Below are 25,527 nucleotides of genomic sequence, written 5' to 3' on the forward strand. Positions count from 1 at the left end.
TACGATGTGCCCACCTCCCCAAAGAATGAGAAACAGAACAGAGTCTCACAGCATGGTTCAGGAAAAAAAGGTCCCCCAGACCCATAAGTGGAGACCTCAATGCACATCAACTTATTGAAGGCTCTGAGCAACTATCTTAGTTTGAGCTGCCATAACAAAGTTTCATGTACAGCATGAAATTTTTTCTTACAATTCTGCAGGCTGGAAGTCCAGGATCTTCCATGGTGCCAGCATGGTTCTGGTGAAGACTCTCTTCTAGGGTGAAGACTGTTGACTTCTGGTTGTATCCTCACATGGTGGAAAGGGCAAAAGAGCCCTCTGAGGTCTCATTCATTCAACACTAATTCCATTCATGTAGGCTCCACACTCATAACCTAATCACCTCCCAGAGGCCCAACTTCCTAATACCATTGCATTGAGGATTAGGATCTCAACATAGGAATTTTGGGGAGACATAAACATTCTGTCCATAACAGTAGTTCTGCAAAGAACCAAAAACTGTTAAATTTAGCCAGTCTATCTCTCACTTTCTAACCAAGAATTTATTCCCTTGGAATGCCTATTAACATCCCATGGAGCTGTTGTTCTACGGGCAAGAAAACTTTTGTGAAGTGTTGATCTATAGAAATGTCTAGAGGACTTCTCTAATTCAGAGATTAGAGAATTAGTCTCTAATTGGCCAGGTGTGGTGGCTCACGCCTGTAACCCCAGCACTTTGGGAGGCCAAGGCAGGTGGATCACTTGCGGTCAGGAGTTTGAGACCAGCCTGGCCAACATGGCGAAACCCTGACTCTACTAAAAATACAAAAATTAACCAGGCATGGCGGCACACGCCTGTAGTCCCAGCTACTCAGGAGGGTGAGGCACGAGAATCGCTTGAGCCTGGGAGGCAGACGTTGCAGTGAGCCAAGATTGCACCACTGTACTTCATCCAGACTTGGTAATAGAGCAAGACTCTGTCTCAAAAAAAAAAAAAAAAAAAAAAATTAGAACTTTACATGGACAATAATGGGATCTGGAATGTTGAGACTCATTTTGAATGAGATCTCCATGCAGTCTGCTAACCAGTTAAACTATAAATCCTACAGTTTTAATAAACGCAAAGTGTTTCCAATTTAATCGCCCAGTTGCTCCTTTCTGAGGAATTGGTGACTTCCCAAAAAATAGAGGATAGGGAATGTCTCCACTGGTTCAGGACTTCTCTGACTCTTGTTTGCCATTAAGGATGTTCAGGATCTGGTGCTGTTTAGTAGATATCCCATCCCACCTGTTGCATGGGAGTAGTCTCTGCCTTGCATCAGGGCTTTTAACTCCAGTAACTCCAATTGCAGAAACTTCTCAGATCAGCTACTCATCACACTCACTCTTGGCAGAGTTTTATCTCTGTAGCTCCAGGTACATCTATCTACTCTCAATGTCAAAAGGGTCAAAAACAATCTCTTCCATCAGACACTGAACAGGATCTACCTCCAGTTTTAGTCACTCAAAAATGGGGTCTCTCTTCTTCCTTTTGATCTGTTCCACGTGTCTCCCTGCTGAGTGTCATGGGAAGGGACTTGGTGCCCCAGTATTTTGGTTGGAAGATTAACTTCCAAACAGAATCCAACTTGAAGAAGCTTCCCCATTGGGCAGAGGGGGTGAACCTTAAGTGCATTGAGGGTATCACTCACTTTCCATGCATCTTCAACCTCAGCCTCCATTCTGAACCATTCACCCTAACCACATGCACTCCACTTCTCACTGCAACCAAGTCTGCTCTGGACTCATCATCCTGGTTATGGTCTTGTTAAGCTTTTTAGAGTTAACCTTTGACCTTTCTTTTCAGCTTCCTCGCTAAGCCCCCTTTTTGATAACTCTGGGGAAATGCCCCACCTGGCCCAGCCATCCAGGCATGCTGCTCCTCAGTGCAGACTCTCACGGCTTCAGAGTACTCCGCCTCTAGACAGGAGGTGGAAGAAGAGAGGGTGGAGAAGGTGGACTCACTTCTTAATCTCCTTGGCCTAAAATTGACCCAAAGTCTTCCTGCTCATAGTTCACCAATGAAAACGAGTTATGTGGTCCCCACTGTATGCAAGGGAGTCTGGGAGGTATAGGTCCTGTCTGGGTAGCTGCCAGCACAAACTCTATTCTATTAAAGGGGAAGCATGAACTTTTGGAGGTCAGCTAGCCGCCTCTTCCTCATTATGTCATTCCTAATGATGACATAGAAGTAATAATAACCAATGCTAATGGCAATAATAATAACTACTCTCCTATATTAAGCACATCCTCTGACCCAATCTTTGTGCTGCGAGTTTTCCAGGCATCACACCACCCACTCTTCCATCCTCCCTGTGAGGTTAGAAGACTTCTGCTTCAGATTCTATAAGAATGAGGTCCGATCCTGTTCCGCTCTGCGCTCAGCAGACATACTCATGCCATGGTCAACTCTCATATCTATGCCATAGAGGCAGTCACACTACCTGCCCCTCAGACCCTGAGAAAGGAGCACAGAGGCCATCAAAAGGGAGTTTCTGCTCATTTGAATTATATGTCACAGAGGCTAAAACCCCAGCAGGTTGACCAGCTAGACCTGGGCTCTGAGTCTCTTGGAAATTCCCAGTTGCGGAAGCGTATCCTCAGCCTGCTTGAGCTCACCTACTGTGTGCACCTCTGCAACTGGGCTCACCATCAAGAGCCCCCTCCAGACAGGGGAGATCCAGCCAGAAAAGTTGTTACCATCTTCACTCTCTGTGGCCTCCTCTTCCTATATCAGGAAGTCCCCAAATGGTGACCATAAAAATCCATCTCCCCTCCTTCTACAGCTTATCATTAGTAGAATGAATGAGGACCCACGTCATCCAAAGACCTGAAGGCAGGTGGGGGTTGGCCTTTATACTCAAAAGCAAGAGCTGATTCCCTGTGTCTGCACTTGTTGGACCAATGATACACACAAATATTACCGCATTTTGGCGCCTGTAGTCCCAGCTACTCGGGAGGCTGAGGCAGGAGAATGGCGTGAACCCAGGAGGCGGAGCTTGCAGTGAGCTGAGATCCAGCCACTGCACTCCAGCCTGGGTGACAGAGCGAGACCCCGTCTCAAAAAAAAAAAAAAAAATTACCGCATTTTACAGATGGAGAAACTAAGGACTGACTATGTTAAAGTCAAAGGTGGGTTTGGCTCAAGATAGGGGCTCTCAAAGCACCTTGCATGAGTGCCTTGAGCTTCCTACTCAGATGTGTTGAGTCCACACCAATACACCAGTCTTGGGCTTGAAACCCTTCCCAGGCAGATCAGAGGAAGTGGGGGAGTGGTCTGCAACCTAGAAGCAGCTGCACAGGCAGCAGATGGAAACGGCTGCCTCTCAGATGGTTTTTTGTCACACAGCTTTTTTTCTTTCACATTATGAATTTTTTTTTCTGAAATCCTCTAAAAACATTGTTTTTATAGTAACAGAGGTGGCTGTATGTATCTGAGAGATCTAGATCCCACACTCAGTCTGTCAGCCTGCTGGGATCTTTGCCTTTGTGACATATGAATAAAGTAAATTCAAGCTCGCTGCTGCAAACAGTCCCGGGAGGGGGGCTGCCTCCTCTTCCCAGTAGCTGGAGGAGCCCTAGGATTCTGGAGAACCATGCCCCAAGACCACCTTGTCCCAAGCCCCAAAGATAATGGGCAGTAATCCCAGGAAAGCAAGGATACAGGAGACAAGGCCCCTAGAGTGGGTAGGAGTTCTGGGCTCCAAATATGTGTGAGTCATCATAGGAAGGAACCAAGAGCAGCATAACCTCAAACAAGTACTTAACCTCTCTAAGCCTCAGTTTCCTCATCTGAGCATGCTAATGCTGTCCCTGAGATTGTAGGGAAAACTGAATTATGCTTATGAAAGGGCCTAGCACAGCACCTGGCTCCCACTGTTTTCTCAATACAGACTGGATTTGATTATTATTTTGTTTGATAATTATTTGGCAATTATCCTAAGCCACAGGATAGGAAAAATAAGCAATAATGCAAAGACCAGAGATGAGGAGAGCCTCAAGCCCAGATGAAGAGGTCATGGGTAGACAGACTGAGTCAGGGAGGTCCTTGACCTTACCCAGCAGGAAGGAGGGCCTATTCCCAGTTGAGCCAGGGCTCTGAAGAAGGGCTTTGGCCTCTAAACCTCATGCCTAGTTTGGCCCCCACCTCAATTCTTATTCCTACTGCAGAGAAATCTTCTTGTGCAGCCTGGCAGTTTGTACCTTTTAGTAGAGGAAATGCTGGAAACATAGGCGTGACATTTCCTATCCCATAAATATGCCCTCTACTCAGAGCCAGATGATACTGAGAAGGACATCCTTCATGCTGCCACACAGCATATCTGTAGCCTGTACAGAGGGAGTGGGGGTGGGGGGTCCACTGAGGCATGATAGTTGGCCTCATAAGCAGATTCTTTTCATGGGGATCAAGCTGTCAGTTTTACAGGGGGACTTGGGAACCCTCAGACTGGGGGCACTGGCTTCCAAGAACCTGGATGCAATCCACTGACCTACAGAAGGACCACAGGATGTGCCGCTCCCTGGTGAATGGGCTTAAGGGTATGCCGGCCCCTTAGGTGTCCCTTGGGTCAGGATATGACCCTCAGCTTGTGCTGGACTTTGAACTACCAAATCCTATGGGTCTTCCAGATGGTAAAGTCTCATTTAAACAGAATCTTTCCACATCCCAATGATTGGAATATTATGATTCTCATTTTACAGAGATAGAAAAGAGGAAGGGTGAGAGAAAGAAGAAACATTCTTTTTTTTTTTTTTTTTTTTTTGAGATAGGGTCTCACTCTATTATCCAGGCTGGAGTGCAATCAATGGCATGCTCAAGAGTTACTTCAGCCTCAACCTCCTGGGTTCAAATGACCCTCCCACCTCAGCCTCCTGAGTAGTTAGGACTACAGGCATGCACCACCAGGTCTGGCTAATATTGTGTTTTTTGCAGAGATGGGGTTTCACCACATGGCCCAGCTGATCTCGAACCCCTGAGCTCAAGCAATTCCCCCACCTTGGCCTCCCAAAGTGCTGGGATTACAGGCATGCACCACCATGCCTGGCCTCATTCATTCCTCTATGTATCCAACCAATTACTTCAATATTATAATCTAATTGATTCCAGGTACAGTGCTAGGCACTGAGGCATAAAGAAGTAAACAGGGTAGGCAACGCCCTGCTCTCATGGAGCAGGGAGATAAATCATTAAATAATCAAATAAGAAATATGTTATTAATTATTTAATGTGACTGTGCAAAGGATATGGGGTAGGTTGAATGACTGGCTCCAATTCTCCACCCCTCTGTGTATTTCATTACAACATTGCAATCCCTCTCACCCATGGACTTTGGCAAATTTGGGCACTGTTTTGGCCAATGAGATGTGAGCAGTCATGACATAAGCAAGAATTTTAAACGAGCTTGTACGAGGAGGCTTGCCCTCTTATACTTTAGCCATAGCCATGAGAACATACCCTGCCTAGCCTGCTGATCCCAGGAGATGAATGAGAAGTGGAGGAGAGCTGAGCCACCAACCCATGAATGAAATAAATACTTACTATTGAATATCACTGAGATTCTGTGCTATTTTTGCTGTTGTTACACAGCAATAGCTTAACAATGTGGAGCATGATTAGAGACAATGAGACAGGAAGGTAGACAATAGAGAAAGACTGAATTTAGATGGAGGAGAAGAGATGAGTCAGTTTCTCTGAAAAAGAAATATTGAAACAGAAATATGAGTAATTCATAGATAAACAAGAATGCAAAAGTGGGGAGGAGAGCTTCACAGGCAGAGGGAACAGCATGTACAAAGGCCCTGAGGTTAGGAGGAGCAAGATGCATTCCAAAAATTCAAAAAAGGCCAGGGAGCAAGGGAGAATGTGGTAGCGGATGATGAGATCAGAAAGGAAGTTGAGTAAAGGACCATGCAGACATATGGCATAACATAAAGTTGGCATTTTATCTAAGGGTAGTGGGAAGCTAATGAAGGGTGTTAAGCATAGCAGCACCTGATAAAAATTCCTTCTGCTGTTGAGTGAATAATGGATTGGGGGGAGGACAAGAGTGGGGAAAGGGATCCAGGGAGGAGGCTGCTGCAGCCACCAAAGTGGCAGTGTTGGCCCAGGATTGGCAGAGTACTGTAGAGATAGAGAAAAGGCAGGGTGTAGTGGCTCACGCTTGTAATCCCAACACTTTGGGAGGCCAAGATGGAAGGATTTACTGAGGCCAGGATTTCAAGACCAATCTGGCCAACATAGCAAGACCCTATCTCTATAAAAGAGAGAGAGAGAAAAGGGGACAAATCTGAAAGGTACTTTGAGTGTAAAGGTAGCAGGACTTGTTCCAAAAATAGGCCTACATACACATGTCAGTGGATTTTTGAAAAACGTGCCAAGTCAGTTCAATGGAGAAAGAAGGCAGAAAAGAGAGAAAAACCTCAATCCATAGTTTGTACCATAATTAAAAATTAATTCAAGGCCAGGCGTGGTGGCCCACAACTGTCATCCAAGCACTTTGGGAAGCCAAGGTGGGTGGATCACCAGAAGTCAGGAATTCAACACCAGCTTGACCAACATGATAAAATCCCATCTCTACTAAAAAAAAAAAAAAAAATACAAAAATTAGCCAGGCATGGTAGCACATGCCTATAATCCCAACTACTCCGGAGGCTGAGACACGAGAATCGCTTGAACTCTGGAGGTGGAGGTTGCAGTAAGCCAAGATCACGCCACTGCACTCCAGCCTGGGTGACAGAGCAAGATTCCATCCCCAAAATAAATAAATAAATAAATAAATAACTCAAAGTTCAGCATAAAGTGGACTTCACTGATATCGTTTAAATTTCTATTTTAAAGAACAATATCAAGAAAGAGAAGAATTAGAGTGAAAGCAAAAAGACTTCTCTATAGAATGAAAGAAAATATTTGCAAATCATGCATCTCATAAGGTTCTAGCATCCAGAATATATCAATAGTTCTTACAGCTCAATAATAGAAAGACAAACCACCCAATTTAAAAATAGGCAAAGGATTTGAATAGACATTCTTCAAAGAAGATATACAAATACCCAATAATCCCATGAAAGGATGCTCAACATCATTAGTCATTAAGGAAATGTAAATCAAAACTACAACAAGATACCATTTCACACTCATTAGGATAGCTATCATCGAAAAGATAAACAATAACAAGTGTTGGTCAGTATGTGCAGAAATTGGAACCCTCATACATTACTGGTGAAGCTGCTTTGGGAAGCAGTTTGGCAGTTCCTCAAAAAGTTAAACATTGAATTACCATGTGACCCAGCAATTCTATTCCTTGGTATATATGCAAAAGGAAAAAAAAGTTCTCACAAAACTTATATGCAAACGTTGGTAGCGGCAATTATTCATAATAGCCAAAAAAACTGAAACAATCAAAATGCCAACCAACTGATGAATGGATAAACAAAATGTGGTTTATCCATACAATATTCCTGAATTTAATATTCAGCAATAAAAAATAATGAAGTACTGACACATGCTACCACATGGGTGAAACTTTAACACATCACGCTAAGTGAAAGAAGCCAGTCACAAAGGATGACATGTTGTATGACTCCATTTCTATGAAATGTCAAGAATGGGTAAATGCATAGAGATATAAAGTAGATTAATGTCTTCCAGGGGTTGGCAGAAGAGGGGAATGGGAAGTGCTTGCTAATGGGAAGGGAGTTTCTTTGTATTTTTTTATCACCTCATAGTAAAGCTTTAATAAACATCAGTTTCCATCCTCCCAGTTCTAGCCAAATTAATTTAATAAAATACATCTGTATATACAGGTTTTTCCAGCTTTTATTTTAGATTCAAATGGTACGTGTTCACGTTTGCTACATGGGTATATTGCATGATGCTGAGGTTTGGGATATAGATGATCCCATTACCCAGATAGTGAGAGGTATAGAACCCAATAGGTAGTTTCTCAGGCCACACCTCACTCTCTACTCGAGTAGTCCCCAGTGTCCATTGCTTGTGATGGCATTTCATCAGGGGAAATTAAAATGTTCTGAAATTAGAGAGTGATTTCAGATGATTGTACAACTGCATGAATATACCAAAAACCACTAAATTGTATGCTTTAAATGGGTGAACTGTATGGTACATAAATTTTATCTCAGTGAAGCTGTTAACCAAAATAAAAGAGCATAGACCTAATGTAAAGCCTAAAACTACAAATCTTCAGAAGAAATATAGGAGAAAATCCTCGTAAGTTTGAATGAGGCAAAGATTTCTTGTATATGACATCCAATAAGAAAAACAAGTGATAGGCCGGGCGCGGTGGCTCACGCCTGTAATCCCAGCACTTTGGGAGGCCAAGGCGGGCGGATCACGAGGTCAGGAGATCGAGACCATCCTGGCTAACCCGGTGAAACCCTGTCTCTACTAAAAATGCAAAAAAATTAGCCGGGCGAGGCGGCGGGCGCCTGTAGTCCCAGCTACTCGGGTGGCTGAGGCAGGAGAATGGCGTGAACCCGGGAGGCGGAGCTTGCAGTGAGCCGAGATCGCGCCATTGCACTCCAGCCTGGGCGACAGAGCGAGACTCTGTCTCAAAAAAAAAAAGAAAAACTAGTGATAAATTGGACCTCATTAAAATTAAGAACTATTATTCTTTCAAAGAAGACACCGTTAAGAGAATGAAAAGAAAAACCACAGAATGGGGAAAAGTATTTGTAAATGACATATACGGTAAATAATTTATATTCCAAATATATAAAACGATCAAAACTCAGTAATAACCAAAACAGCCCAATATTTTTTAAAATAGGCAAAAATTGTGAATAGACACTTCCCCAAAGAAGATATAGGGATGGCAAATAACCACATGAAAACAAGGTTCGACATCGTTACTCCTTAGGGAAATGCAAATTAAAATCACAATGAGATAAAATGAGGTATTCTGTCCCCCACAAAGACTTGTACAGATATTTCCACAGCAACATTAGTTGTAATAGCCAAAAGCTGGAAAAAACACAAATGCCATCAACAGGTAAAAGAATCAACAAGAAGCGGTATACCCATACAGCGAAATACTACCCAGCAATTAAAAGGAATGAACTACTGATACATGCAACAATGTGGATGAGTCTCAAAGTAATTATAATGAGTTTAAAAGTCAGGCCAAAAATGCATACTGCTTAATTTTATTTATTTAAAATTCTAGAAAAAGCAAACTAATCTGTAGTGACAGAAAGCAGAGCGGTGGTTCACTAAGGATGAAATGCATGGGAGAGGTGGGAGGGGCAGGAGGGACAATATCAAAGGATCATAAGGAAACGTTGGGAAGGGATGGATGCTCCGTGACGCCCTGTCCTATCGACCGCCCAAGGGCTGAGGAGTGCAGGTGCCACTGGGGACTGGTGGGCAGCTCTGCCTGCAGCCCCAGTGCAGGATCCACTAGGTGAAGCCAGCTGGGCTCCTGAGTCTGGTGAGGACTTGGGGAACTTTTACGTCCAGCTAAGGGATTGTAAACGCACCAATCAGCACTCTGTGTCTAGCTCAGGGTTTGTAAATACACCAATTGGTACTCTGTTTCTAGCTAACCTAGAGGGGACTTGGAGAACTTTTATGTCTAACTGGAGGATTGTAAATGTACCAATCAGCGCTCTGTCAAAACGAACCAATCAGTAAGATGTGGTGGGGCCAGATACGGGAATAAAAGTAGGCTGCCCCAGCCAGCCAGCGGCAACCCGCTGGGTCCCCTTCCACACTGTGGAAAGCTTTGTTCTTTTGCTCTTTGCAATAAATCTTCCCGCTGCTCACTCTTTGGGACCACGCTGCCTTTATGAGCTGTAACAGTCCCTGTAAAGGTCTGCAGCTTCACTCCTGAAGCCAGCGAAACCACGAACCCACCAGGAAGAAGGAAAAACTCCAGACATGCCGCCTGTAAGAGCTGTGACACTCACGGCGAAGGTCTGCAGCTTCACTCCTGTCAGCAAGACCAGGAACCTACCAGGAGGAAGAAGCTCCAGGCACATCTGAACTTCTGAGGAAACTAACTCCGGACACACCGTCTTTAAGAACTGTAACACTCACCCCAAGGGTCCGCGGGTCATTCTTGAAGTCAGCCAGACCAGGAATCCACTAATTCCAGACACAGTGGCGCAGGCCTGTAGTCCCAGCTCCTCATAGGCTGAGGTGGGAGAATTACTTGAACCCGAGAGGCAGAGGTTGCCGTGAGCCGAGATGGCGCCACTGCACTCCAGCCTGGGCAACGGAACGAAACTTCATCTCAAAAAAAAAAAAAAAAAAAAAAAAAAAAAAAAAAGAAGGGGAGAGGGAACTCATGCAGGGAGACCTGTGAGCCAAGACATGGGGGATGGGAACAAGGGGGAGGAACAGAACGGGAGTCCTTCACCGGGGCGGGGTCAGGGCAGGAAGCCGTGAGCGGAGAGGGAGCCCCCAGGTGGCTGTGCTGGGAACTGCTGTATTCACAGGGCAGGGAAGATGACAAGCTCTGGGAGTCCTGGAAAGGGATTTGATTTGCAGTGTTGGGACAGAGAAATGAAGCCATCAGCTGTAGAGCTGCCACATCCCGGTGGGACATTCCACAGGGAGCTGGATCCTGGGATTTGGATGACAAAGGAGAGATGTGGCTGCAGAGCAGGATCTAGGGCTTCCCTGGGAAGAGTATGTTGGCCCAATAGGGGTAGGGGTGGGGTTAGTGGTAGAGAAAAAGAGAGACGCAGGATCTCTCAGAGACAGCCCCAGGAGAGCATGTGAGAATGGAGACAGCATCAAGGTAGGGGCAAAGTAGGGTGACAGCCAGGCCCACGAAATCCCCAGAGTTCTTACAGGAACATCTCAGGGCAAGGACCCAGAGCATTGTGTGCCAAGGACTGGTCACCAGGCCTGAAAAGGGAGACACCCTTGGAAGGAAGGAGATGTGCTGGTCCCTACAAGTCTCTGGCATATACATCTCCTCACTGAGTGCTCACTACTCCTTTGTGAGATCAGTGTAATCATCCGCATTGCACAGACAAGAAAACTGAAAATCAGAGATGTTAGGAGACTTCTCCCAAGGCCACAAAGCTTGTATCTCATCCACATCTGGGGGCTCATGGGCTCTTTTTAGGCACTAGGGTGACCAGAATAAGGTTCACAGGGGCCACCAAGCACCCACTGATGACCTCCAAGGTTACTGTGCACAAGCACAGATCTGAGGCAGTTAGCATGAAGGAGGGAGCGCAGCTAATTGCCCATACAAATTAACTCTAATGTGGTCGGCATCGACATACTTATCTTTCTTTAATTACATTAATCAATTAATGAAGAAGATGGCTTCCTCTTATTATGATTTCCAAGGCCCATATGTTCTCGGGAGTCCAGCTGGAGTTGGGCTTCTTCCCTGTCCCTGGCTTGAATAGGGAACTGAGTGGAATCAACAGGAGAAATTGTCCCCCAGGTCTTCTCCGCCCTGAAGCTGATCTTCAGGATGAGAGAGGTAAGAAAACAGAAGCAATGATCCCCGGAAGTGGTAACCAGTGGAAGAGGCCTAAACTCCTTGACTCAGCATTCAAGGCCCTTCTCCAACATTGTTCATTGTTCCTTTGACCCAGGTTTATCAGCCTGGGCAGACTAATTTTCTCTAAGCTGCCCTTGCATCCTCCAGCCTCCAATGCATTCATGCCATTTCCCCTACCAGGAAGACCACCTCCCATCAGTCAGGGTCCAGGTCCGCCCAATGGGTTTGTCACCTCCTCATGAGAACCCTATAGAAGGCCCACCCTGCAATAATCTCCTTCACTTGTTAATTTTTTCGGCTTTACTTAGGTATAATTGACAAATTAAAATTGCATACTTTTAAGGTATATAACTGGATGTTTGATATACATATGCATTATGAAATGATTACCATAATCAAGCTAATTACCATACCCGTCACCTCACTTGGTTACCATTTTCTTTTCTTTTTTTTCTCTTTTACGTATGCGTGTGTGGTGAGAACACTCAAGATCTACCCTGCCAGCAAGTTTCAAATATGCAATATATAGCATTGGTCACTATAGTCTCCTGGCTGTACATTAACTCTCCAGAACTTGTTCATCTGGCATAACTGAGACTTGGAACCCCTTAACCAACATCTACCCCCAGCCCCTGGGAGCCACCATTCTACTCTGCTTCTGTGTGTTCGGCTATTTTAGATTCCACATATTAGCGAAATCCTACAGTGTTTGCCTTTCTGTGTCTGACATTTCACTTAGCATAGTGTCTTCCGGGTTCATTCATGTTGTTGGGAATGACAAGATTTTCTTCTTTTATAAGGCTGAATAATAACTCACATTATTACTCCCATTTTCTTTATCCATTTATCTATTGACAGACATTTAGATTGTTTTCATATCTTAACTACTGTGAATATTGGTACAGCCATAATGGAAGACAGTATCGAGGGTCCTCAAAACATTAAAAATAGAGCTACCATATGATCCAGTAATCCCACTTCTGGGTGTATATCCAAAGGAAACAAAATCAGTATTGCAAAGAAATATCCACACTTCCATTCATTCATTTTTCATTTTACAAACATTTACAGTCCCTCCTCTTGTGTAACTTCTAAACCTTCGGGACAGACAGACACTAAACAGACAAATAATTACATAGACTGCTGGTTCTCAGTCCACTAGAATCACCAGGGGAGCTTTTAAAAATATGCTGCTCATGCGGGCACAGTGGCTCACACCTGTAATCCCAGCAATTTGGGAGGCCAGGGCGGGTGGATCACTTGAGGCCAAGAGTTCTAAACCAGCCTGGCCGACGTGGAAAAATCCCATCTCTACTAAAAATACAAAAATTAGCCAGGCGTGATGGTGCAAGCCTGTAGTCCCAGCTACTCGGAGGCTTGAACCCAGGAGGCAGAGGTTGCAGTGAGCCGAGATCACACCACTGCACTACAGCCTGGGTGACAGAGCAAGGCTCTTTCTCAAAACACACACACACACACACACACACACACACACACACACACACACACACACACACATGCGCGCACGCACAAGTATGATACTCAAGCTTCATCCCAGAGAAAGCAGAATCTGTGAGGGTGCAAGCCAGGCATCACTAATTTTTTTAATTGCCCAGGTAATACTAGTGTGCAGTATGAGGGAATAAAGGAGGGTAATTGTAAGGAGGGTAATCTGCAATGCTGCCACCCCGGGCTTGCTTTCCCCAGAGGTTTTGAAAAGTATGATCAGTCAATTGTGTTTTTTGTAATTATTTATTTAAATAAGATAAACTTACATTAGCCACCCTGTCTTCCATGTATAAGGAAGTCACAAATCACTTAGATCAGTGCTTCTCGAGCTGTAGCAAACATCAGAATCACCTGGAGGGCTTGTTGAACCAGATCACTGGGCCCCACTTTGAGCCCAGGAATTTGCATTTCTTACAAATTCCCAGGTGACACTGATGCTGCTGGTCTGGGAACTCCACTTTGAGAAACACTGAATTGGAGCAAGGTTTAAAGAAATTCAAGTGGTTGAGCACCTTCCTCCCTCACTAAACATCTGCTGTTCACATACTCTGTTTAACCTAACTCTGCTGCTCTCTCGCAGGCTGATGTAGAAAGCCTTCGGATCCCCTTTGTTACGGGAAGAAGCTGTGAAAAATCTTACCTCTCCATCATACATGCGCCTGTTTTCACTGTAGGATGTTTCACAACCACGGTGCTTCAGAGCAGGCAACTTCTCTTCCTTAACTGCCAATTTCACATCACAGCAGTGGCTGTCAGCATCAGCATCACCTGGGCATTTGTTAGACATGCAGATTCCTGGCCTACTCCAGGCCCACTTAATCAGAAACTCTGAAAGTGAAGCCCAGCAGTCTGTGAACTAGGAAATCACACAGGTGATTCTGATGAACCCTCAACTATGAGAACCACTGGCCTAGAGAAAATGTGTTAATTGACCCTTCGAATTCTTCAGGATCCTATTCACTCTGATTATTTGTATCATTTATTTCATAAAAATAATAATTCACTTCTATTTGTCAGGTCTTCCTATGTGCCAGGGACTGTGCTAAGTACTTTACATTAAAGATCTTATTTAAACCTTGGAACAACCCAATATTCATTATACTATTCTATAGATAAGGAAACTAGAGCTTGGAGAGGTTGAGAGTTCAGCCCACCTGTTAAGTGGCAAACCCAGGAAAACACTGCTCTCTGCCCCACCCTAGTTCATCTTTTCCAAACATTGAGCATTGTATGAAGTCTGTTCTCACACTACTATAAAGAACTACTTGAGATGGGGTAATTTATGAAGAAAGGAGGTTTAATTGACCCAGTTCTGTAGGTTGTACAGGAAGTGTGGCTGGGAGACCTCAGGAAACACAATCATGGCCGAAGGTGAAGGGAAGCAAACACGTCTTACCACAACGGAGCAAGAGAAAGAGAGTGCAGGGGGAGGTGCTACACACGTTTAAACAACCAGATCTTATGAGAACTCACTCACTATCACAAGAACAGCAAGGGGGAAATCCACCCGCATGATCCAATCTCTTCCCACCAGGTACCTCCGCCAACTTTGGGAATTACAATTCGACATGAGAGTTGGGTGGGGACACAGAGCCAAACCATATCAGGCACTTATCACACCCATATGACTGTGGTTTATACCTCCATTGTAGTGCTTTCCCTCAATCATAAGATTTTTTTAATACCTCACTACTTTTTTCTACCCAAATACCTGCTTTTTAAAACTAGTGTTCATTTTCTTAAAAAGACTAATTGTTGAAATGCTTTAAAATCATCTGTTTGCTGCCCTAACTAACATCATGCATTTTTCTTTTATGAAAATTGTGAAACTCAGTTAAATGTTTAAAATGCAAAGAGCAGACACACAAGTTTCCTTACTGGAATGAAATTTAAATGGAAAGTGGAACTTCACAGGTACAACTACCTTAAAGTCCATATTGCTTGAAAGAGTGGAACTCAAGAGCCAGAAGCCATGACTTGCACTCGAAGTCCCAGCTACTGGGGAGGCTGAGACAGGAGGATTGCTTGAGACCAGCTCAAAGCCTCAGTGAACCATGATCATACCACTGCACCCCAGCCTGGGTGACAAAAAAAAGAATGGAACTCAAAGTGAAAAGTATGTGACCTCGAGTCCAAACAGTCATTCTCCAATACATTGGAAGCCTATTACATCTAAAGGCGTTTTAATCAGCCAGTCAACCCGTATCTACCATGTGGATGAAGTGGTCAACATGACTCACCTGGAAATGTGCCAAGGGATAGAGATTATTCCAAGACATGGCAATAACTACCTGGTGTCTTCAGCAGTAGGAACGTGCAACTACTATGTGTTACAGTCACAGACAGCCTACGGTGACCAACAGGCCCCAGTTTGCCCGTGACTGTCCCAGTTTTGACACTGAAAGTTCCGAGTCCCAGAAAACAGTTGGCCGCCCTAACAGCACCATGCTTGGCTCACATCAAGGTGCATGAGAGGGAGTTTCTGTTTCCCTTTGACCAGCCGGGGCCTGGCTCTAGGGCTCCCGTGGGGCAGGACAATCTGGCCAGGATCAGTGTCAAAGAACTGCCTAGCAGAAGGAATATGTCTTAGTTCCAGCTGCTCTAACAAAATACCGTAGTCTGAGTGGGTTTAAACAATAAGCATTTATTTCTCACATTGCTGGAGGCTAGAAATCCGGTATCTCTCTTGCACCCTCAAAGAGAGAGCTCTGGTGTCTTCATCCCTTCATAAGGCGGAATGAATCCCAGTAGGATATTTTTCTCATGTCCTAACTACTGCCCTAAAGCCCTGCCTCTTAATACCATCACATTGAAGATTTAGTCTTCAACATAGAAATTTGGGGGGACCCATTCAGTCCATAGCAGGGTACTTGGGGACAGAAGGGAAACTAGTCTGAGCAGTGACCACATCTCCTCCCAACTGCCCTCCCCTCCCCAAGGTAAAACTCCAGATGATTCTGGGGCAGGAGCTCCACCCCCAGGTACCTACCTCTTCCTCCAATAGAAACAAAGCGCAGGCCAGTCCTCACGGATGGGAGCAGGGGGACATCCACAGAGGACAGAGACAGCTGAAGACTCCATTCCTGGCTTCCTCTCGGCTCTCCTGTGCCACGGAAGGTAGGGAAGGCGAGAGAAAATGTCCATCTAGCCCTAAAACCCTGGGCCTCCTGAGCTGGCTGGGCCACCCTGCAGCCCACAATGGGTCCACAAGAGCAGGGGCTTGGCAGCCAAGACGATGGCTGATAAGGCCACCCACGACAGGTGGGTGCTTAATGCACATCTAGACAATGTGTAAGTGCTCAGTGAATCTGAGCTGTTTTTAAGCAGCTATTGCCCTCTGGGGCCCAGAACATACTGCAGAATGGGCTCATCCTCCCTCCCATCCACCTCTCCTGTCCCCATTGCAGCCCCACCTCCTCCACTGCTGTGTGGCCGAGAGTTACCCTGAGGATCAGTTTTCTCACCTACAAAGTAGAAAGAATAATAGTCCCAACCTCACAGAGTCTCCGTGGGGAGTAAATGAAACAGGGTGTGTAGTAGCCCACTTTGGACGTAGTAAAGGCTCAGTGAGATCATCATTGTCATTCTTCTTATCTCCAAGGGCACCCGGGGGTTGGGGAGGCACTGAGGGAGGAAGAGGAGGGGAGTGTCCCACATCCTTCCTCAGCCTCGAAGCAGGAGGCCTGAGCTCCGTATCCTATTTGTTCTTTCCACAATACCAGTGCCGACTTCTCCATTAGGCACTGTAGCAACGCAGGGTCCACAACATTTTCCATACCCACAGAATATTCTCATGTCCTTCAAAATCAGGGAAAACAGAAACTTTTAGGTTAGACAAATATGTTTAATTTTCTTCTTTCATGAGAGACAAATAGAATATTTACGACCCATGAAAATCTATTCTTGTAGGAGGGGCCCATGAAGGCAGACGCGTCTAGGGTCACAAAAGTCACAATGCAGCCCTGCTCAAAAGACAGAAATAAAAACCTGTGCCTGGGCCAGCGGCGGTGGCTCATGCCTGTAATCCCAGCACTTTGGGAGGCCAAGGCAGGCAGATTACTTGAGGTCAGGAGTTTGAGAATAGCCTGGACAACATGGTGAAACCCCGTCTCTACTAAAAATACTAAAATTAGCCGGGCGTGGTGGTGGGTGCCTGTCCTCCCAGCTACGCAGGAGGTTGAGGCACGAGAATCACTTGAACCCAGGAGGCAGAGGTTGCAGTGAGCCGAGATCACATCACTGTATTCCAGTCTGGGCAATACAGCGAGACTCAGTCTCAAAAAAAAAAATTCCTGTGCCTCTCTTTTTTCCATCCCCACTGCACTCGTCCTAACTCAACCCAAGTCCACCTCTCACATAGACAATGACCAGAGCCTCCCAGCAGGTCTCCCAGCCTGTCTCTGAAATCCTTGTATCTGTCCTCCACAGAGCAGCCAGCACGATCTGTCGAAATCACAAATCTGACCTTGTCTCCTCCCTCCTGAAAACCTGCTGTGCCTCCGGATTGCCCTCAAGACAAAAGTCCAAACTCCCCTGCAAGGCACACAAGTCCCCAGAGGGCAGTCAGCTGCACTCTCCTCCACACACTCAGCCTTCCTGCTTTCATGCCTCCACGCCTTTGCACTTGCAGCGCCGTCTACCCAGAACACCCTTTCCCCCTGCAAACTCCTAGCCATCCTTCAAAGCCCAGCTCCTCTCAGAGAAATTGCACTCATTTGTCAGATTGTGATTTTGAGTGAATGTCACCTCAAGGTCACGGACTATGTTTTCTTCATTTTCATCCCCCCAGCCACCTCCCCGGTGCCGAGCTTACAGCGACTGTCTGGCGGTGTTTACTGTTCCCCTGAGGTCATGGTCAGCATCTGGGTGCTCCTCTAACCCACCGCTCGCTGCCCCGGCACCGCTGCAGTCCTGTGATTTCCAAATGCCAAGGGAAGCTCTGTGGTCCTGTCCACCTTTTCCTTGTCTGGTAGGCTGGGAGTGCAGCCCCTCTGGGACGCACAGACAGCGGAGTAGCCCTGAATGGGTCTACCTTTCACCAACAACACCCACCTCAAATAAAAGCTATCAACTTGCCAGGATTGGAGAGGAAGCTTCAAGTCCCCAAGAAAAACCCAAAGGTTATGTTCAGAGACTTGGCCAGAACTGAGCCCTGTTCAGCCCTTGTCTGTGTATGACAGTGTGCCTCTTTGTGCCTCACTTTCTCCATCTCATAAGAGTGAATTGGTCTAAAGCTTCGAAAGAAAGGGTTCTTCCAACTCTGGCTGCACAGCCTCTTCCAGGGCCTCCCGTCAGCCCAGACCCAGTTACCAACACAGAGGGAAGAGTGCCACCTACTGACTCCCAGCCTCCCTCCACTACACTGAGCCACCAAAGGAGTCAGCGGAATGTGCAAAGCTCAAAGTGAGCAGTTGTCTGTATTCTCCCTTTGCAGAGCCGCAGCAAACTCCCCTTTCATGGGGCTGAGGGGCACCCCTCCAGCCTGGACAGAGAGCTTTAGCTGCACTGCTCACACCCGCTGTCCTCTGCTCCGAGCCCCAAGAAAGCCAGGCGCCCCCACGCCATCCTGCCCCTGTGCCAGGCCCATCAGCAGGGTAGCCCCCAGCTGTCAGCCCCCCTCACACTGGGCCGGCGGCTGGAGGTGGAGAACAATGATCCCTATTGTGACTAAATTTCCCCCTGAAGATCTCATTCAAGATGTTAGAGTGAGCGATCATAAAAGGAATTAATAGTTGATTCGCTGTATAATTTCCTAGTTCAATATACTTTAGTGCAGCGACTAAATGAGGCGTCCCGGCCGTTCGGTGGGGCCAGATAGCGACTTTATCACTGGGATCTCAGGCTGAGGAATAAAAGCAATTCTTCTGAAGTAATTGCGTCTAATTAAAAGAAACATTTAAAAAGTGTAACCAAAAGGAATTCATTTCAAATGGAAAATTAATGCTGAAAAATAGCCCTGAGCTCTCTTGTCGCAGCTAATAGCCAGGCAGCCGCAGAATAATTAAACTGTTTTGAAATGTCGATACCATCCTCGTCAGGAGAAGATGGGCATGGCTGAGCACATCCCGGGCATCAGCAAAGAGGATGGCTTCCAAAGTGATGGCCAGCACTCGGACTTGAGGTCAGCCACAGACTTCCAGGCGGGGTGAGGCCCAGGTCACCTCAGACAAGGCTGGAAAAGGTTTGTAATATGGTATTTAATGAAGGAAACCCCACTTCCTGGATATCTGAGCACCCCACTGACTCTTCAGAACAACCCTGCAAGTATCATTAGTATTATCATCATCATCATTATCACCATTGCCATTGTCAGTTCAAAAAGGAGATTCCTGGTGACTAGCTACCTCGTCTAAAATCACAGCCAATATGTATTAATAGCAGAGCCAGGATTCGAACTCAGGTCTGCCTGGCTCTGAAGTCCACATCAATTTCACTACACTGGGTGTTAGGATTCAGCATCAGGAAAAAGGCTGTGTGTTTTCTAACGCTGTCATTCTCAGTTCTGCCTGTGTTCGACTCACCTGACACCTGGCATGATCACAAGTCTCTGTAGCCTTGATCTCCTGGGCTCAAGCGATCCTCCTACCTCAGCCTCCGAAGTAACTGGGACTACACACCACCATGCCTGGATAATTTTTTTTTTTTTTTTTTTTTTTTAGAGATGGTGTCTCACCATGCTGCTCAGTCTGTGGACATCAGTTTTTGTTTTGTTTTGTTTTAAGTTTCCCAGGTGACTTAACTGTGCAGCTCAGGTCTAGAACCATTAGTCTAAATCCCAGTTATCAGGCAGCTTTCATCCCATGAACATTCCCTGAAATTTTCCTGCTCACTTCCCCCGGGGAGTTTCACCTTGTGAAAAATGGAAGGGTGAACACTTCCCTTACAAGTTTGCAGCCAGGTTGAAATGAACTAAAAGAGACTAATTGAGAACCAGCACTTAGTACATGCTAAATAAATGTTAGTTTTGAAATGGGGGGCATCAAGAAGTAAGAATCCGAGATGAAAGTGTTATCGGAAAGGAGTCCTGATGCAGACCCCAAGAGAGGGTTCTTGGACCTTGAGCAAGAAAGAATTTGAGGTGAGTCCATAAGGTAAATTAAAAGCAAGTTTATTAGGAAAGTGAAGAAATAAAGAATGGCTACTCTATAGGCAGAGCAGTGGAATGGAATGCTTGACTAAGTATACTTATAGTTAGTTTTTGGCTATATGTTACCAAGGGGTGGATTATTCATGAGTTTTCTGGGAAAGGGACAGGCAATTCCTGGAACTGAAGGTTCCTCCCCTTTTTAGACCATATAGGGTAACTTTCTGAGGTTCTCATGGCATTTGTAAACTGTCATGGTGCTGGTGGGCATGTCTTTTAGCATGCTAATGAATTATAATTAGCATATAAGGAGTAGTAAGGACGACCAGAGGTCACTTTCATGACCATCTTGATTTGGGTGAGTTTTGGCCTGCTTCTTTACCACAAACTATTTTATCTTCAAGGTCCTTATGACCTGTATCTTGTGCCAACCTTCTGTCTCATCCTGTGACTAAGAATGCCTAACCTCCTGGGAATGCAGACTGGTAAGGTCTCAGCCTTATTTTACTCAGCTGCTATTCAAGATGGAGTTGCTCTGGTTCAAATGCCTCTGACAAAATGTCTACCAAGGGTTGACTATAGCTTCTAACTCCTTTAAAACGTGGGACCAGGGTGGAAAACTAAATCTGAAAAGTTTAACAGTGAAGATGATCTGGCCAGAAGGGTTATGTTCCAACGTGAATTCAGAATGTGGGGAGATCACGCTAGTTTTAGCACCAAATCTTACAGTTGTGTTTACAGTTACTTGAACTAGACTAGGAGTTGCCTTCGATCAGTGATTAGGGAGCATACTTTAATGAACTAGAAGAACAATTTGTAATCCATGAGTTGTTTATTATGCTGACAGGTACTCCTAAAGACCTTGAGAATGTTCCCTAAAAGTTTGTCCCCCAAGTAGATTTAAACATTCACCTAAACCTTATTTACACCCTTATGATTTTCAGAAAACACCTTCTTTATACATATGCAAAGATCCCAGTGCCCCTTTTCTGAATTGCAAATACATCCCAGTTTCCAAAGATCATCAGCAAAGCACCATCTGCTTCATTACGGCTAAACTCCTTAAAAGGGAACCCAGGGTCTCTAAGGGTGATGGAGGACTTGGGATGAACCACTCATAAGAAAAGCATCATCTTACCTTCTGGTGAAATGGTGCTTATAGTGACCACAGGGGATTGGCCGAGGCTGAGGGATTTTCCCAACGTTCTGAGGTTTTTTTGTAATTTCTTTGCCTGAGGACTTTCTCTGTCCACAGAAGCCACTTTGCCCACCTCTGTGGCAGGCCAGAAGTGCCATGCACACACCCAAAGCAGTTCTCAACCAATGCATGGTGAAAGTTGGTGGACAAATACCCTAACTCCCTCACCCTATGGGTGGAATAACTCTATGGTGTAGTCCATACAGACCCCCACAGTTCCCCAGCACGATTAAGCCTCAGCCACCCCAGGAGTGCTAACAGGATGATGGCCTCATTATTGTCTATCTTCTCCTCCCTGTCTCACTTCCTCCCTCCCTTACCTGCATTGCCTTTATCTCCCAGATAAACTGCTTGCATTTGAGTCAATATCTGCTAAGACAGGGGTAAGAACAATACCTTTGGGACCATTGGGTTAGCAGCTGTGGTGGAGATCCACCCCAAACTGGTCCCTGTGCCTGCTGCATGAAAAGAGAATGGGCTTTTGGAGCAGAGATGCCTAAGCTCCAAATCTGGTCCAGATATTTACCAGCTGTGTGACTTAGGAGAAGTCAGTGAGCCTCACTGAGCCTCTCTGTCCTCTAGTATAAGATGGGAATAGTAATGGAAGCCACTGCAATGAGTTGTTGAAAAGATGCATTGAAATTCTGCAGACTAAGCCCATGGCACAAGCAGGTGTTTATTCAAAAAGTATTAGTAGAAGATTTGTTTACTAACAGGCTCTGAGTGTGGCACAGTGGGGTGTGCAAAGGATGAGTCCAGATCCTCCTTCCTGGAGCTCCCATGATGGAGATCAGCTGTAAGGAGATTAGTCATGATGTTGCCATTTATGCTGGGAAACTCATGGGCTGGGGGCAGCTAGGGAGCTGCACCAAGATCTCCAAGGGTCTAGCTGTGTGGTCCAATAAGAAGCCACCAACCACATGTGGCTATTTAAATTTACATTAATTAAAATTAAATACAATGTAAAATTCAGTTCCTCAGTCTCACTAGCCACATTTCAAGTGCTCAGTAGCCACATGTGGCTCGTGGGTACCATACTGGGCAGTGCGGATCTAGAACATTTCCACCATCATAGAAAGTTCTGCCCTGGCCTAGTATCTGACAGACCTGGAATTCAAACCTGGCACTGTCTTGCTGGCTGTCAGATTTGGGCATAGCTCCTTACCTCCCTGAGCCTCAGTTTCTTTTCCTGTGAAATGGGCTGCACTAATCATCTCACTCTGAGCAGCACGGTTATTGCAGGCGCCAAATTAAAAGTTTTCGTGAAACCACTAGACCAGCACCTTGTCTGGAAGACTCTAGAAGCAAAAATAATGTTGACTAAATCTACTTCAGCATTTGGTCTTGCCCTTCTTCATCTTAGATCCAGGGGTCCCAAACCTCCCTGTTTTTCTAGCTGGGCCCTCACCGCACCCCACTTCCATCCCCATTCCTCAATCCATCCTCTGTGATCCCTATCCCTCTCATCTCCAACTCTGCCCACACCTTCAGGCAATCAGCACACAGACTAAGTCCTTACTGGGGTCTGCACAGACAGAACCAAAGGCTTGGACACATGAAGAGTGGAGATCAGGGAAAAGGCTTTCCTGGGCTCTAAGGGATGAGCTTGGAAAAGGGATGTCCCTAAAGGCATGTTACTAAGTGGAAGAAGCCAATCCAAAATGGGTACACACTGTATGGTTCCAACTATGTAACATTCTGGAAAAGACAAAACTGTGGAGATAATAAAAAGACCAGAGGTTGCCAGAGAGGGATGAATACCAGAGCACGGAAGATTTTTAGGGCAGTGAAACTATTGCATATGGTGCTATAATGCTGATACAAGTCATCAGACATTTGTCAAAACCCATAGAATAGCCAACACCAAGAGTGAACCCTCATGGAAACTATGGACCCTGGGTGACACTGATGTGTCAAGGTAGGTTTGCTGATTGTGACAAATGTACCACTCCCAAGTAGGATGCTGATCATGAGAGAGGCTCTGTGTAAGGGTGGGGGTAGGGGAATGTGGGAACCCTGTACTTCCCACTTAATTTTGCTATGAACCTAAAAATGCTCTAAAAACAAAAAATAAAGACTTCTTTAAAAAAATGATGGAACTGACTTTCAGTACCTTGGTCCAGCGAAGATGCCAACAGCAGTAACCAGTTAGAGGATGGATGGGCCATCATTTGCAGGGCAGGTGACACACTCCAAGGCTCAATAATAAATACATTTTTTTTAAGAATGCAAAAGAAAAGATCTTGCCAGAGTGGAAGGAAGCAGCACTTAGCTTAGATCTGTGGCACCCAGGATGCCCTGGTGCCCTCCTGTTCTTAGCCACAGCCCAGCCTGACCCCCACGAAGTCAAGCCTTACTAGGTAGAATCTTCCTAATATTCCAGCCATCACAGCCCCTGTGCCTGACACTTTCATTTCTCTTTATTTGTTCTTTCTCTTCCTTCCACCACACTATGCTCAAATCATCCAAAACTTTCCCTTTATCACTGAGCCTCCCTAATTAAGCTAACATTATTAGAAGGTTGGGAAAAAAAGAAAAAGAAAACCCTCCCAAATTCTCTTTGCGTTTCAGTAGCTCTTTAATATGCGAGGCAACGAGAGATGAGCTGCTCCTAATTGCCAGTCCCTGGAGTAGCCAGTCAGAAAATGAATTGATGCGTTTTTTCCTTATGAACAATGCATGTAGCACAAATTGCAGTGGCCGTCACCAGAGATTTAATTACAAAATATCATTACTTTCACACATCATTTCAGATTTGGCCTGATCAAATCAAAGTTAGGGCAAGAGGGAGAGAAAACTGCACTCTTAGCAGGGTCATTCATTCAGGGGTGGCTGCAACGCGGGTGGGAATTGGCATTGTCGAAACTTCCTCGGGGCCATTGCAGGGGAAGCAGCTGCCAGAGATGTCTATGCAAAGGGATGTTTCTGGGATTCAGGATTTCAGCAGAGTGGAGGCTGTAGGCCTGCAGGAGGGGCCCCACGGCATGAGAAGCATCCCTCAAGGAAGAAATCAGGCTGCAGAGAGTCTCAGGACCCCGCAATTCAAAGGAGCTACAGAAAGTCCCTTCGTCAGTGGCTGATGTCTCCAGTTCATTCATTCCACAAATATTTGTTGAGCACCTAGTGTGTGCCAGATGCTGTGCCAGACCCTGGGGAGGCAAAATTGTCAGCAAACAAATGTGGTCTCTGCCTTCACCAGGTTCACACTCTGGTTGGGAAAACAGATTTGAAACGAATAATCACAGTATAGTGAGAGAGACAGGAGGGGTAGTGGAGCCCAGACTTCCTGGAATTTGAACTCCTGCTCCATCCATCCATCAGCTTACACTCTGAAAATGGAAAAAATATAAATAACATAAATTCCTGCTCCATCCTTTAACAGCTGTGTGACCTTGGCTTGGTCACTCAGCCTCTTGGTGCCTCAGCTTCCTCATCTGTGACATGGGGAAAATAATAGGCCATGTGCCTATGTAATGTAATTCCAGTACTTTGGGAGGCCGAGGCAGGAGGATTGCTTGAGGCCAGGAGTTTGAGACCAGCCTAAACAATGTAGTGAGACTCTGTCTCTACAAAAAATTTAAAAATTAGCTGGGTGTGGTAATGTGTGCTTGTGGTCCCAGCTACTCGGGAGGCTGAGGCGGGAAGATCACTTGAGCCCACGAGTTCAAGGCTGCAGTGAGCTGTGATGGTGCCACTGCACTCCAGCCTGGGTGACAGAACAAGACCTTGTCTCTAAAAAAATAAATAATAATAATAATAATAATAATAGTTGCCCCAAAAATGTATTGAAGATTAGATGATTTAATATTTATAATACACTTGGAATAGTGCCTGGTACATGGTAAGCTCCATGTAAGTGTTTGTTAAATGAAAACAAACTTAAAACTGCAACTGTAAAAAGCAAAGTATGTCGTATTCTGAGAGTCTATAATAAAAGGATTCAACCTAGCCAGGGAAATCAGGAAGGGCTTGAGCTGAAATGCAAAGGAGGGGGTACATTAATTAAGGGAAACACTAAAGTAGAGTAGTCTTAGCAGAGAAATCAGCATATGTAAAAGCACTGTGGGAGGAGGAAGCATTTTAAGGACAAGGCACTGGAAAAAAAAAAAAGTCCAATGTGGTTGAAACGTGGTGCAAGCTAAGGATAAGGAAGTTGGCAGGGCTAGTTCATACAGGGACTTGTAGGCCATGGCCAAGAGTTTGGACTATAAAAATTACTCATGAGCGTTAGAATC

At 45.4% G+C, this 25,527-nt stretch overlaps 1 long non-coding RNA gene across 2 annotated transcripts in view; it reads right to left on the minus strand.

Moving 5' to 3' along the window:
- LOC107131116 (uncharacterized) overlaps positions 1-25,527 on the minus strand; it is a 294,115-nt gene that overhangs the window by 213,857 nt on the left and 54,731 nt on the right. The window contains exons 4-5 of one of the 2 annotated variants that reach the window (XR_001494152.4): positions 16,000-24,621; positions 13,651-13,838 (exon numbers count right to left, since the gene is read on the minus strand). This is a non-coding gene — a long non-coding RNA (uncharacterized lncRNA). Of the gene's footprint in view, positions 1-10,072; positions 10,241-13,650; positions 13,839-15,999; positions 24,622-25,527 lie in introns of those variants that run through there. The other variant, XR_010578668.2, reaches the window with a different exon arrangement.

This window comes from Macaca fascicularis, chromosome 10 (genome assembly GCF_037993035.2).
Source record: "Macaca fascicularis isolate 582-1 chromosome 10, T2T-MFA8v1.1".
Lineage (NCBI taxonomy): Eukaryota > Metazoa > Chordata > Mammalia > Primates > Cercopithecidae > Macaca > Macaca fascicularis.